Below are 12,578 nucleotides of genomic sequence, written 5' to 3'. Positions count from 1 at the left end.
AGAGCAATGGGCCCTGTTTCATAGCCACCAGTAAGAGACCAGTTCCAGAACAGGAAGGATTTAAACGCAATGCTATCTACTAGCTGGTCATGGGATGAGAGCTTGGCAAGACACCTGAGCATGAGTCAGTCTGGGGCCCAGGCGGTGACAAAGATGGCCTTTGCCCAGACACCGGGCGTGTTTGAGCTGCTGAATGAGGGCTTTCATCCGAGAGCTGTTGAAAGTTCCTAATAAATACTTATTTAAGTTAAGTCCAAGGTAAAATGCAAAGTTGATGTTTTACATGTCCTTGTGCTCTGTGAGAAGCGGCCCTGAGGGCCACACTAAAGCAGACAGACTCTGCCCTCATGGGTGATGGGGACCCAGACCCCCTGTTGCTCCCTCAACTTTGCTCCTGTGAACAGGAACTGAGAAGGCCAACCTCCTGGGCTCCAGCACAGGAGCAAGCACTGTCCTTTGCCTTTCCGCCCTTCCTGGCCCTCCCAGCCCAACCAACATGAGTCCCAGCAATATGTGGTATATTCGTTTCCTAAATCCAAGCTTCAGAAACTGGATGTCTTGGGGGCTGGGCAGTGGGGCACTGGATAGAGCATACACATTACCATGCGCAAGGATCCAGTCTTCACCTGCAGCGGGGGAAGCCTCATGACTGGTGAAGCATGTCTGCAGGTCTCTCTCTCTCTCCCTCTCTACCCCCTTCCTAACAATTTCTCGGTTAAAAAAAGGTGGCCACCAGGACCAGTGTAATCATCACGAAGGCACTAAGCTCCAGTGATAACCCTGATAGAAATAAAACAATACCCCACCTGCAGGGGGAGCTTCACAAGGGGTGAAGCAGAGCTGCAGGTTTCTCTCTTCTTTCTGTCTCTCTCTAAATTGCTATCCTGTCAAATAAAATAAGCAACTAAATTTATTAAAGTTCTTATATAGATACACTTCATTTATAAACATTGTCATAAAAAAATCTAGATCTTAAAAAAATCAGGGGGCCAGGCCATGGCACACCTGGTTGAGTACATACATTATAGCGCACAAGGACCCGGGTTCAAGCCCCTGGCCCCTACCTGCAGGGGAAAGCTTCATGAGTGAAGCAGGGCTGCAGGTCTCTCTCTCTCTCTCTCTCCCTCTTTTCCCCTCGTCTCAATTTCTCTCTGTTTCTAGCCAATAATAAATAAAATAAGAATATTTTAAAAATAACTTAGAAAGAAACTAGGTATCTTAAAACCACAGAAGTTTATTTACACCCTACTGCAGGGGCTTGGTGTTGAAACTGAGGTGTCAGTGGGGCTGAGTTCCTTGTAAGTCTGGCTAGAATCCTCTCAAGCTCTCCAGCTGGGGGTGGTAGGCAGTGCTGGCTGTTACTTGGCTGGCTGTCACACTGCTGCTAGCTTAGCTCAGCCTCTCTTAGCACACGGGCATTCTCTTTTTCTTGCCTGAGGTGAGGGGGAGTGTCAGGGATTGAACCTAGAACCTCATACATGTAGATCAAGCTCTCTCTCTCTGCAAGGACAACAGTCAGATGGCATAAATGCTCACCCTAATGACCTTTTTTAACTTAGCAATACTTGCAAGGGCCCCAAGGATGGTCATATTCACAGGTGCTAGGGGCTAGGATTTCACAATATATTTTCAACTAAGTGCTTATTTAAATTTTTTAAATTCAGTTTTTATTTGATAGGGTAGAGAAATTGAGAGAGAGAGAGAGACCTGTAGTCTCTCTTTTGTCTTCATTGCTTGTGAAACTTTCCTCTTGCAGGTGGGTACCAGGGACTTGAACCTGGGTCCTTGTGCATAGTAACATGTGCTTAATCAGGTGTGGCACTTTATTTTAAATTTACTTATGTATTTATTATTGGACAGAGACAGAGAGAAATTGAGAGGGCAGTGGGAAGTAGGGAGAGAGACAGAGAGACACCTGTAGCCCTGCTTCACCACTTGTGAAGTTTTCCCTTTGCAGGTGGGGACCAGGGCCTTGAACATGAGTCCTTGCACACTGTAATTTGTGTGCACTTACCCAGGTGTGCCACCACCTGGCCCCCTTCAAAAATTTTATATTAAAGGTTTATTCATTTATTATGAGGGAAAGAACGAGAAGCAAGTGCAGAAAAGGAATCAGACATCACTCAGCTCTGGTGGAAGGTGGAATTGAACCTGTGGCCTTTGCTGCTTAGGCATGAAACTTAGTGGTCTAACAGGATGAGCTATCTCCAAGGCTGCATGAATGTAGACTGAAAGAGTTGTTCCAGTCTGTGCCAACAGGGGAGCAAGTTGGGACAGCAAGTTGGCAGTCTGTCAGGAGCCTTGGAAACAGATCCTGTCATCCAGCAGTCTGCATCCAGGGATGCAGATAGAGGAAGTCATCACAAGTGTTGCTAAGACATTGTGCACAGCCTGAGAGATGGCTCAGCTGCTGGAGCACACACCTTACTGTGCCTAAGGTCCCAGGCTGGTGTCCTGAGCCCACACGGGAGCATCATGGATGGCCCAAGGGAACTCTGTACACTGTAGAGCAATGCTTTGGTGTCTGTTCCTCCCCCTTCACCCTCTGAAAAAGAATCAGTGAGTTGGGACAGGGAGACCAGCCAATGCTAACATGTTAGCCAATGCTAACATGTCTGTTTTTATCCCTGAGCACATCTCCAGCACCACAAAAAAATAAAAACATTTTTAATGTCATGCACAGTTAATTCATCTTGATATTGGTTATAATGACTACCAGAACACCTTCAGTGTCCAATGGGGAATTTATTTTTTCTTCTTTTTTTGTTTATTAAATTTTTAATTATCATTTATTTATTTATTTATTTATTGGATTGAGACAGCCAGATAGAGGAGGGTGAGATAGAGAAGGATAGAGACAAAGACAAGCCTGCTTCACCACTCCTGAAGCTTTCCCCCTGCAGGTGGGGACTGGGGGCTTGAACTCAGGTTCTTGCATATTATAACATGTGTGTTCAACTGTCGTTTAAGTTCGGGGGTGCCCGCAGGCCGGGCTAGCTTCCCTGCGGTGAACAGAGACAGAGACTCAGGGACACACGGCTGGGCCGAGAAGCTGCAGTTTAATCTTTATTCACGAGTGGGCAAATCATCACACCATGTGCTTCCCCATCTTTCTCCCTCTGCGGCTGCTGCTGGGACCCTGGACCTCCTTAGCATAGGGGGCGGGGAGGGAGAGGGGCGCGAAACTAGCAGGGGCCAAACCAAATCTCTCAGAGGTAGGGGGAAGGGGACCAAACCAACACGAAGAATACCAGCATTCAACCAGGTGTGTCACCACCCAGCCCCTCTTTTTTTTCAATTTAATAGAACAGAGAGAAATGAGAGGGAAAGGGGAGATAGAGAAAGAGAGAGACAGAGACACTTGCAGCACTGCTTCACCACTCCTGAAGCTTCCCCCAGCCTGGCTCTCTGAAGAATGACTGTTAAGTAAGACACAGTCACGTGAGGGGATTACTATGTCACTTTTAGAAATGACATTTCTGGGGGAGTTGGTGGTAGCACAGTGGGTTAAGTACACATGATACAAAACCATGGGCGTGAGGTTCGAGCCCCCAGCTCCCCACCTGCAGGGGAGTCGCTTCACAGGCGGTGAAGCAGGTCTGCAGGTGTCTATCTTTCTCTCCCCATCTCTGTCTTTTCCTCCTCTCTCCATTTCTCTTTGTCCTATCCAACAATGATGACATCAGTAACAACAACAATAATAACTACAACAACAATAAAAAAAAAACCCAAGGGCAACAAAAGGGAACAAGTAAATAAATAAATATTAAAAAAAAAGACATTTCTGGGAGCTGGCTGGTGGCTCAGCGGGTTAAGCGCACATGGTGCAAAGCACAAGGACTGGCGTAGGGATCCCAGTTCTAACCCCTGGCTCCCCACCTGCAGGGGGGTCCCTTTATAGGCAGTGAAGCAGGTCTGCAGGTGTCTATCTTTCTCTCTCCTCTCTGTCTTCCCCTCCTCTCTTGATTTCTCTCTGTCTTATCCAACAACAATGACAGCAACAACAACAACAATAGTAACAACAACAACGATAAACAACAAGGGCAACAAAATGGAGAAAAAAATGAAATGACATTTCTGGGGACTGAGGAGACAACGTCACGGCTCTGCAAAACATTTTTGTGCCTGAGGCTCTGTGGTCCCAGGTTCCGTCCACAGTGCCACTACCATCCAGAACTGAGCGGTGCTGTGGTCTTGTTCTCTCTACATGCTCTTACTCTCTTTCATTACAATAAATCAAATATTAAAAACGCAAGAATACAAACTGGGGCCAGGTGGTGGCACACCTAGTTGAGTGCATACATTATCATTTGCAAGGACCAGGGTTCAAACCCCTTCTACACACTTGAAGAGGGGAAGCTTTTTCATGAGTCGTGAAGCAAGGCTGCCACTATCTCTCTTCCTCCCTCTCGAACTCCCCCTCCCTTCTCAAACTCTCTATCTCTATCCATAAATAAAAATAATAAATAAATAAAGGAGCTCCATGCATCAAAGCTCCTCACTTAAAAAAATATAAACTTGGGGGGGCCAGGCAGTAGTGCAGTGGGCTAAGCGTAGGTGGCACAAAGTGCAAGGACTGGTGTAAGGATCCTAGTTTTAGTCCTCGGCTCCCCACTTGTAGGGAGGTTGCTTCACAAGCGGTGAAGCAGGTCTGCAAGGGTCTATCTTTCTCTCCCCCTCTCTCCATTTCTCTCTGTCCTATCCAACAACAATAGCAATCGCAACAATAACAATAACAACAACAAGGGCAACAACAATGGAAACAAAAATGGGAAAAATGGCATCCAAGAGCAGTGGATTCATAGTGCAGGCACTGAGCCCCAGTGATAACCCAGGAGGAAAAAAAAAGTTATTTTCAGTGGTCAAGGTCAGTGGGTAGAGCACATATTTACAAGCCTGAGGCCTTTGGTTTGCTCCCCAGCACTGCATATGACAGGAGTACTGCTCTGGCATCCCCTCCACCCAATTAAAAGATTGTGGATCCACCTGCCCACGCCCATGTCCAGCAGAGAAGCTATTACAGAAGCCAGACCTTCCAACTTCTCCACCTCATAAAGAATTTTGGTCCATAGTCTCAGAGGGGGATAAGTGATAGGAAAAGATGACTAGAAGACTCTGAACTCCCTCAGGACACACAGAGAGTGAGAGTTAGAGCGAGAGCAAGAGAGAGAGAGAGAGAGAGAGAGAGCATCTACCCGTGAAAGCTGATAAATTAGAAAACTATTACCTTGACATTAATAAAAATAGATTTTTTACAAATTAAAACAAAAGAATCCTGTGGCATGGAAAATAGCTCAGCTGGTAGAACTCAGGACCTGCATGTCTGAGGCTCCCAACTTAATCCTCAACTCTGTAGGTACCAGCTGGTACTCTGATGTCTGTCTATCTCTCTCTCGTTCTTTTAGCAATTCTATATATATACACACACACATATATTTGTTATTTCTAGGACTTTACCACTCTAGAAACAAACAAACAATATAGTGTTATTTGTTATTGCCAGGACTTTACTACTTCAGCTGACGAGAGAGAGAGAGAGAGGAGGGACGTCACAGCACTGAAGCTTCCCCTCAAGCTGTTGTTCTCCCCTATGGTGTACTAGGTCTAGAACCTAGGTTGTCCATGTGCCAATGTCCCTGTCCTACCATAAGAGCTACCTCAATGACCCTAATGACATTTACAGAGAGAAATTAAGAACATGGAGGGGAGGGGGGGGTGAAATGAAACAATCTATTCAGTGTGTTGCCAGTGTTATAAAAAATAAACAACTTGGATGGACCTTGAAAAAATCATGTTGAGTGAAATAAGTCAGAAACAGAAGGATGAATATGGGATGATCTCACTCTCAGGCAGAAGTTGAAAAACAAGATCAGAAGAGAAAACACAAGTAGAACCTGAACTGGAATTGGCGTATTGTACCAAAGTAAAAGACTCTGGGGTGGGTGGGTGAGGGGTGGGGAGAATACAGATCCAAGAAGGATGACAGAGGACCTAGTGGGGGTTGTATTGTTATATGGGAAACTGAGGAATGTTATGCATGTACAAACTATTGTATTTACTGTGGAATTGTAAAACATTAATTCTCCAATAAAGAAATTAAAAAAAAAACAAAAACAAGGAAGGGCCAGGTGGTGCACCTGGTTAAGTGCACAAGGACCTGGGTTCAAGCCAGGAGGAAAGCTGCACAAGTGGTGAAGCAGAGCTACAGGTCTCTCTCATCTTTTTTTTTTTTTTAACGTTTCTTTTTTTTTTTATAATTTTTTTATTTGTTATTGGATAGAGACAGAGAGAAATTGGAAGATAAGGGTGAGAAAGAGAGGAAAAGAGAGGGACACCTGCAGACCTGCTTCTTTGCCTATGAAGTGACTCCCCTGCAGATGGGGAGCTGGGGACTCGAACTGGGATCCTAACTAGTCCTTGCACTTTGTGCCACGCACGCTTAACCTGCTGCACTACCACCTGACTCATCTTTTTTTTTTTCAATCTTTAATTATTTATTGGGTAGAGACAGTTAGGAATAGAGAGGGAAGGGGGTGATAGGGAGAGAGACAGAGAGATGCCTACAGCCCTGTTTCACCACTTGCAAAGCTTTCCCCCTGCAGGTGGGGACAAGGGCTTGAACCTAGGTCCTTGAGCATTGTGCTTAACCAGGTGCACCACCACTCACTTTTTTTTTTTTTTTTTTTTACCAGAACATTACTTAGCTCTGGCTTAAGGTGGTGTAGAGGACTGAGTCTGGGACTTTGGATCCTCAGTCACGACAGTCTCTTTGCGTAACTATTATGCCATCTATCTCTGCCCTGTCTCTTTCTCCTTCTATATCCCCCTTCCCTCTCAATTTCTCTGTCTCTATCTAATAATAATAAACAAAAAGATATTTAAAAAATAAAGGAAGAAAAGAACACAGCATCACAGTAGCAGTTCCCCCCAGAATCGTGCATTTTTATCTTCTTTTAAAATTAATTTTATATCACTATATCCTCTGCATTTTCTTTATAACAAAGTTGGAAGGAAAACTATTTTAAAAAATAGATAGCTAACTAGTTTCCTGGAATAGAGATTCCAGGAAAGTTCTGCCTGGGCGGGGGGAGGGTGGCAGCAGCGTCCAGCTCCTTCCTGCTCTGATAAGCCGAGCCACGGCCCCTCTGGAGTTTCTCAACACACAGTCGAGTGCAGCCTCTGTCAGGATCAGCTTGTCTGATGCTTGTCTGAGAATGCACACGCCTAGGCCCCTCCCCACCCAGACAGACTGGTCTGGCTCTGGGTACAGAAGGCAGATGCTTGCACACCAGAGCTGATCTGCTCTGTGAGTACAGGCCTGAGAGGCGGTGGGTGAAACCCATCCAGCACGACAGCTGGGGAGATAGCTCAGCTCGTAGAGCCTCAGGCTTGAGACTCCCAGCGCCTCATTGAGCAGAGTGGTGCTTTGGCTTGTTTCTCTCAGTCTTTTTTTTTTTTTTTAATCAAGATTTTCTTTTTCTTTTTTTAAAATTTTATTTTATTTTATTTGTTATTGGATAGAGACAGAGAGAAATTGAGAGAGAAGGGGGAGATAGGAAGAGAGACAGAGAGACACCTGCAGACCTGCTTCACCACCTGTGAAGTGACTCCCCTGCAGGTGGGGAGCTGGGGGCTGGAACCAGGATCCTAACCAGTCCTTGCGCTTTGCACCACGTGCACTTAACCTGCTGCGCTACCGCCCGACTCCTGTTTTTCTCAGTCTTATGTGAAGCTCTCTCTAGCATGTAATAAAGAAAATGCATTAAATGAAAAGTAAAAATCTAGTGTGACTTAACTCACTAGCTCTTTCTGTCCCTTCAGTCTAGCCTGTGCTTTGAAGAATAAAACCCAATAGAGTAGTGTTTCTTTTTATTATTATTATTATTATTATTATTATTATTATTATTATTATTATTATTTTGCCTCCAGGATTATCGCTGGAGCTCAGTTCCTGTGCTCCAAATCCACTGCTCCTGGAGGCCATTTTTTTCCCCTTTTGTTGCCCTTTTTATCATTGTTATTATTGTTGTTATTGCTGTCATTGTTGTTAGGACACAGAGAAATTGAGAGAGGAGGGGAAGACAGAGAAGGGGGGATAAAGATAGACACCTGCAGACCTGCTTCACCCCTTGTGAAGCGACCCCCCCTGCAGGTGGGGCCAAGGGCTCAAACTGGGATCCTTGTGCCAGGCCTTGCGCTTTGCACCATGTGTGCTTAACTCGCTGTGCTAACGCCCGACCCCTTAATTTATTATTAATAGTTTGTTATAAGATTGTAAGACTGCAATGTATAGTTCCACACCACACCCACCACCAAAGTTCTGTATCCCCACCCTTCCATCTCACAAAGATAACCACCAGAGGGTGGGTGGTGGTGTACCTGGTTGAGTGCACATGTTACAATGTGCAAGGACCCAGGTTCAAGCCCCTGATCTCCACCTACAGGAGGAAAGACTTGTGAGTGGTGAAGTATTGTTGCAGGTGTCTCTCTGTCACCTCCTTTCCTCTTGATTTCTGTATGTCTTAAATAAAGAAATAAAGATAATAAAAAATTTTACAAAAAAAAAAACATTGGAGTTCTCACAAGTCTTACAGTTTGCTTGCTTCTGTGTTGCTTCTATTTTTTAATTTTTTTAGCATGTTCATGTAGATCAGATTTCTGCTGACAAAGTTGGTTGGTCTTTGATAGGCAGCTGAAAACTGTAAGATGCCAAAGAGGAGAAAAATCCTTCCGTGTGCTTTACTCTGGAAGTCGGTGCCAATAACTGCATTTCTTCATTTCTCTCTAAGTGATAATTAAAGTAGGTGAATATTACCTGGCTGTCCCCTCTGTGCTAGAAGTTAAGACAGGAGAATGTTGCCCTCAGTGAAGAGGTTTAACCCACTGACTAAGGGTCTGCCAAGCACTGTGAGCCCAGAGCCACAGTCATAGGCATGTCACTTACAACTGCGTTTGGCCTCCTCTTTTGACTAGTGTATGGGAACAAGATAGGAGACTTGGAGAAAGTGCTCCATGTTCAGGTGTGTCCTAGCTCAGGGCAGGGGCCCTTCCAGCTTTGTAAGGCTGCAACTTGTTAAGACTCAGGAGAGTTGCAACATGCCCCAAACCATCTCTTCAGCAGGTGAGGTTGAACACTGCAGAGGGGAGGCCACTCAAGGCATCTGTCCTTGCTTGCTGCTTCTGGATTTGGGCAGAACCTCTGAGGAGGAATGATGAGCCATCCTGAGAATGGATTATGTGTCCATGGGGAGACTTAGAGGGACAGCAGTAGCTGTGCAACTTTGTTCCCACTTCCCACAAGGGATTGTCTTCTCTCTCTTTAATATGTATTTTGTTTTTTATTTGTTTGTATTTGATAGGACACAGAGAAATTGAGAGAGGAGGGGGAGATAGAGAGGGAGAGAGACATCTGCTTCACCACTCACAAAGCCTTCCCCCTACAGGTGGGGAGCAGGGGCTTGAACCCAAGTCCTTGCACATGGCAGTATGTGTGCTTAACCAGGTACACCATGGCTTAGTCTCCAGAATCGTCTCTTTATCTCTTATCTTTGCTGTTTTTTTATTGGATAGGATAGAGATAAATTGAGGGGGGGAGGGAGGGGGGATAGAGGGAGAGACAGAGAGACAGCTGCAGACCTGCTTCACCACTTGTGAAGCTTTTCCCCTGTAGGTTGGGACTGGAGGCTTGAACCCAGCTCCTAGTGTTTGGTAATGTGTGCCCTTAACCAGGTGTGCCACTGCCCAGCCCTCAAGGAGTCAACCAGTCAACCATCTCTTCCTCCTCCTCCTCCTCTCCCTCCTCCTCCTCCTCTCCTCCTCTTCTCCTCCTCCTCCTCCTCTCCTCCTCTTCTCCTCCTCCTCTTCCTCCTCCTCCCTCCTCCTCCTCCTTCTTCTTCCTCTTCTTCTTCTTCTTCTTCTTTTTTTAACCAGAGCACTGCTTAGCTCAGGCTTATGGTGGTCAGGGAGCCTCAGGCAGGATAGTCTCTTTACATAACTATTATGCTATCTCCCCACTCAAGGAGTTGCCTTCTCTTTGGCTCCTTGATAGAGAACTGCCCTCATCCCACTTTCTACCCTCTGCCCTCTCTGGAGGGAGGAGGGCAAAAGAAGGCTGGATTCTCAAGGGGGTGCAGTGCTGGGCCTCTAAACAACCCTTTCCAGGCCAGGTTGTAATCCCCAGTGCTCTGGCTGGAGTTGAAATCTTCTCACAGGGGAATGAAACCTGGAGGGGTAAGGCTATCCCCAGTTTAGGGATCCCTTCACCCCCCAGCAATGACCTGAAGGGCCTGGGGAGAAGGTCAGGCCAGCTGCTCCCCTAAAGCACAGAGGCAAACAGAGGAAGCAAGCTAAAGGGTTAGGACCCATCCAAATAGTGAGAGGCAGCCCTGTGTCTCTCATACAACATGTAATTAACTCTCAGCAGAAGACACCACTGACTCAGAATGGGAGCCAACAGTGGGGGAGGAAGGCTCTGGCAAGAGTGAGATTTCTCATGGCTTTTTTTTTTTTTTCCCTTCCTTTAATATTTTTAAAGGAACAGTTGCAACTATATTTGTGAAGCCTCAGCCACAGAGTCTCCCCAGCAACACCCCAGATCTCACTGAAGCCAAGCCCTGGCTCTGGCCGGAAGAGTGGGAAGGACCATTCTGTCTGTCTCTCTGTCCTGGCCCCAGCAGGCCCAGGGGAGTCTGTCAGTCATGCTGTGGTGGGATCAGCCTTTCCTCTGTGGTGGAGGTCCCAGGAGTCACCCTGGTCTCCAGGGTTCTTCAGCCCCTCTGTCCTTGTGGGGCAGCTCTGCCTTGTGAGGAGGCAGGGAGCAGCTGGGGAGGAAAGATGGAGAGTACTGGGGTGGAGTGGCAGCAGGTGGGCAGTGCCTGGCTGCGAGCCAGGATAGGGGTTACGCCTTTCCCTGGCACAAAGGGCTCTCTGTGAGGGGCCTCCCACCCCATGTGGCCTCCCTCCAGAGGCTTCCTCCCAGGTCAGTCTGGGAGTGGCTGGGAGGTTGCAGCTTACTGAGGAAGGCCCCATGGACTCCTGGTGACCTGTGCCCATGATTCTAGTTCTCACTGTGCTTGGGCTGCACTTGCTGGTGGTGAGAAAACTGGACAGGAGACTTCACTGCTTATCATAGAGGCAGCTGACTCTCAGTCCCTGGGGGAGAGTTTTTCTAGGTCACACACACACACACACACACACACACACACAGACATACACAGACTCACACACTTACACACTCACACTCATATACACACATATGTACACACATTCATATACACTCACACACACAGACATACACAGACTCACACACAGACACACACACAATACATATACACTCACACACATAGACACATACATGTTGCTCAGGCTAGCCCAGCACATACACACACAAACCCTTTCACTTTCTCTCTCTTACATGTACACACTCAGATTCCTATTGGGAGATAACCTCCCACCTAAGCACACCTAAGACCAGTGGCCTCTGCTGTGCAGACCCTGCTACAGAGAATCTAGACTAGGCCCCAGAGAAATCTAGCTAAGACACATGCAAACAAAATCATGGGTGCATTCATCATTTCTCTCTGATACTAAATGCCTCTCCAGTGTAACCCTATATACAAGAAAGAGACAGAGACAAAGAGACAGAGAGATATAGTAGTTATGCAAGAAAGTCTGGAAGAAATGTATTGAGATGGTCTATGCTAAACAGGAGAAGCTAAGTGTTGGAGAGGATGTGGAGAGAGAAGAACTCTTCTTCACTGCTTGTTGGAATGTAAACTGGTATAACCACTCTGGAGAATCCTTAAACAAACAAATAAATAACAAATAGAAATGCCACATGACCCAGCAATTTTGCTATTAGGCATATGCCCAAAAGATATAACAATACTGACTCAAAGGGATACATGCACCCCCATGTGCATAGCAGCTTTATTCACCATAGTGAAAACATGGAAACAACTAAAATGCCCTTTGAGAAAAGATTAGATAAAAAAAAGTTATAGAACGGGAATCCGGCAGTAGCACAGTGGGTTAAGTGAACATGGCGCAAAGTGCAAGGACCAGCGTAAGGATCCTGGTTCGAGCCCCTGGCTCCCCACCTTCAGGGGAGTCGCTTCACAGGCGGTGAAGCAGGTCTGCAGGTGTCTATCTTTCTCTCCCCGTCTCTGTCTTCCCCTCCTCTCTCCATTTATCTCTGTCCTATCCAACAACAACAATAATAACTACAACAAGGGCAACAAAAAGGAAATAAATAAATTTTAAAAAAGTTATGGAACATATTCACCAGAGTCTTATGCAGCAATAAAAAGGGATGATGTTGTGTCCTTTGAGATAAAGTGGATGGAATTGGAGATGATGCTCAGTGAAGGAAGTAAGGAGCTGAAGGACAGCTACAGAATGGTGTCACTCATATGCAGAATATAGACAATTGAGTATATGAATGTGGGGGCCAGGCAGTGGTGCACCTGGTTGAGCGCACACATTACAGTGCACAAGGACCCAGGTTGGAGCCCCTGGTCCCCACCTGCAGGGGGAGAGCTTCACAAGCCATGAAGCAGGTCTGCAGGTGTCTCTCTGTT

Source organism: Erinaceus europaeus, chromosome 1 (genome assembly GCF_950295315.1).
Source record: "Erinaceus europaeus chromosome 1, mEriEur2.1, whole genome shotgun sequence".
NCBI classification, from domain to species: domain Eukaryota; kingdom Metazoa; phylum Chordata; class Mammalia; order Eulipotyphla; family Erinaceidae; genus Erinaceus; species Erinaceus europaeus.
The sequence above is the reverse complement of the archived record's forward strand: the minus strand, read 5'-3'. Positions refer to the sequence as shown.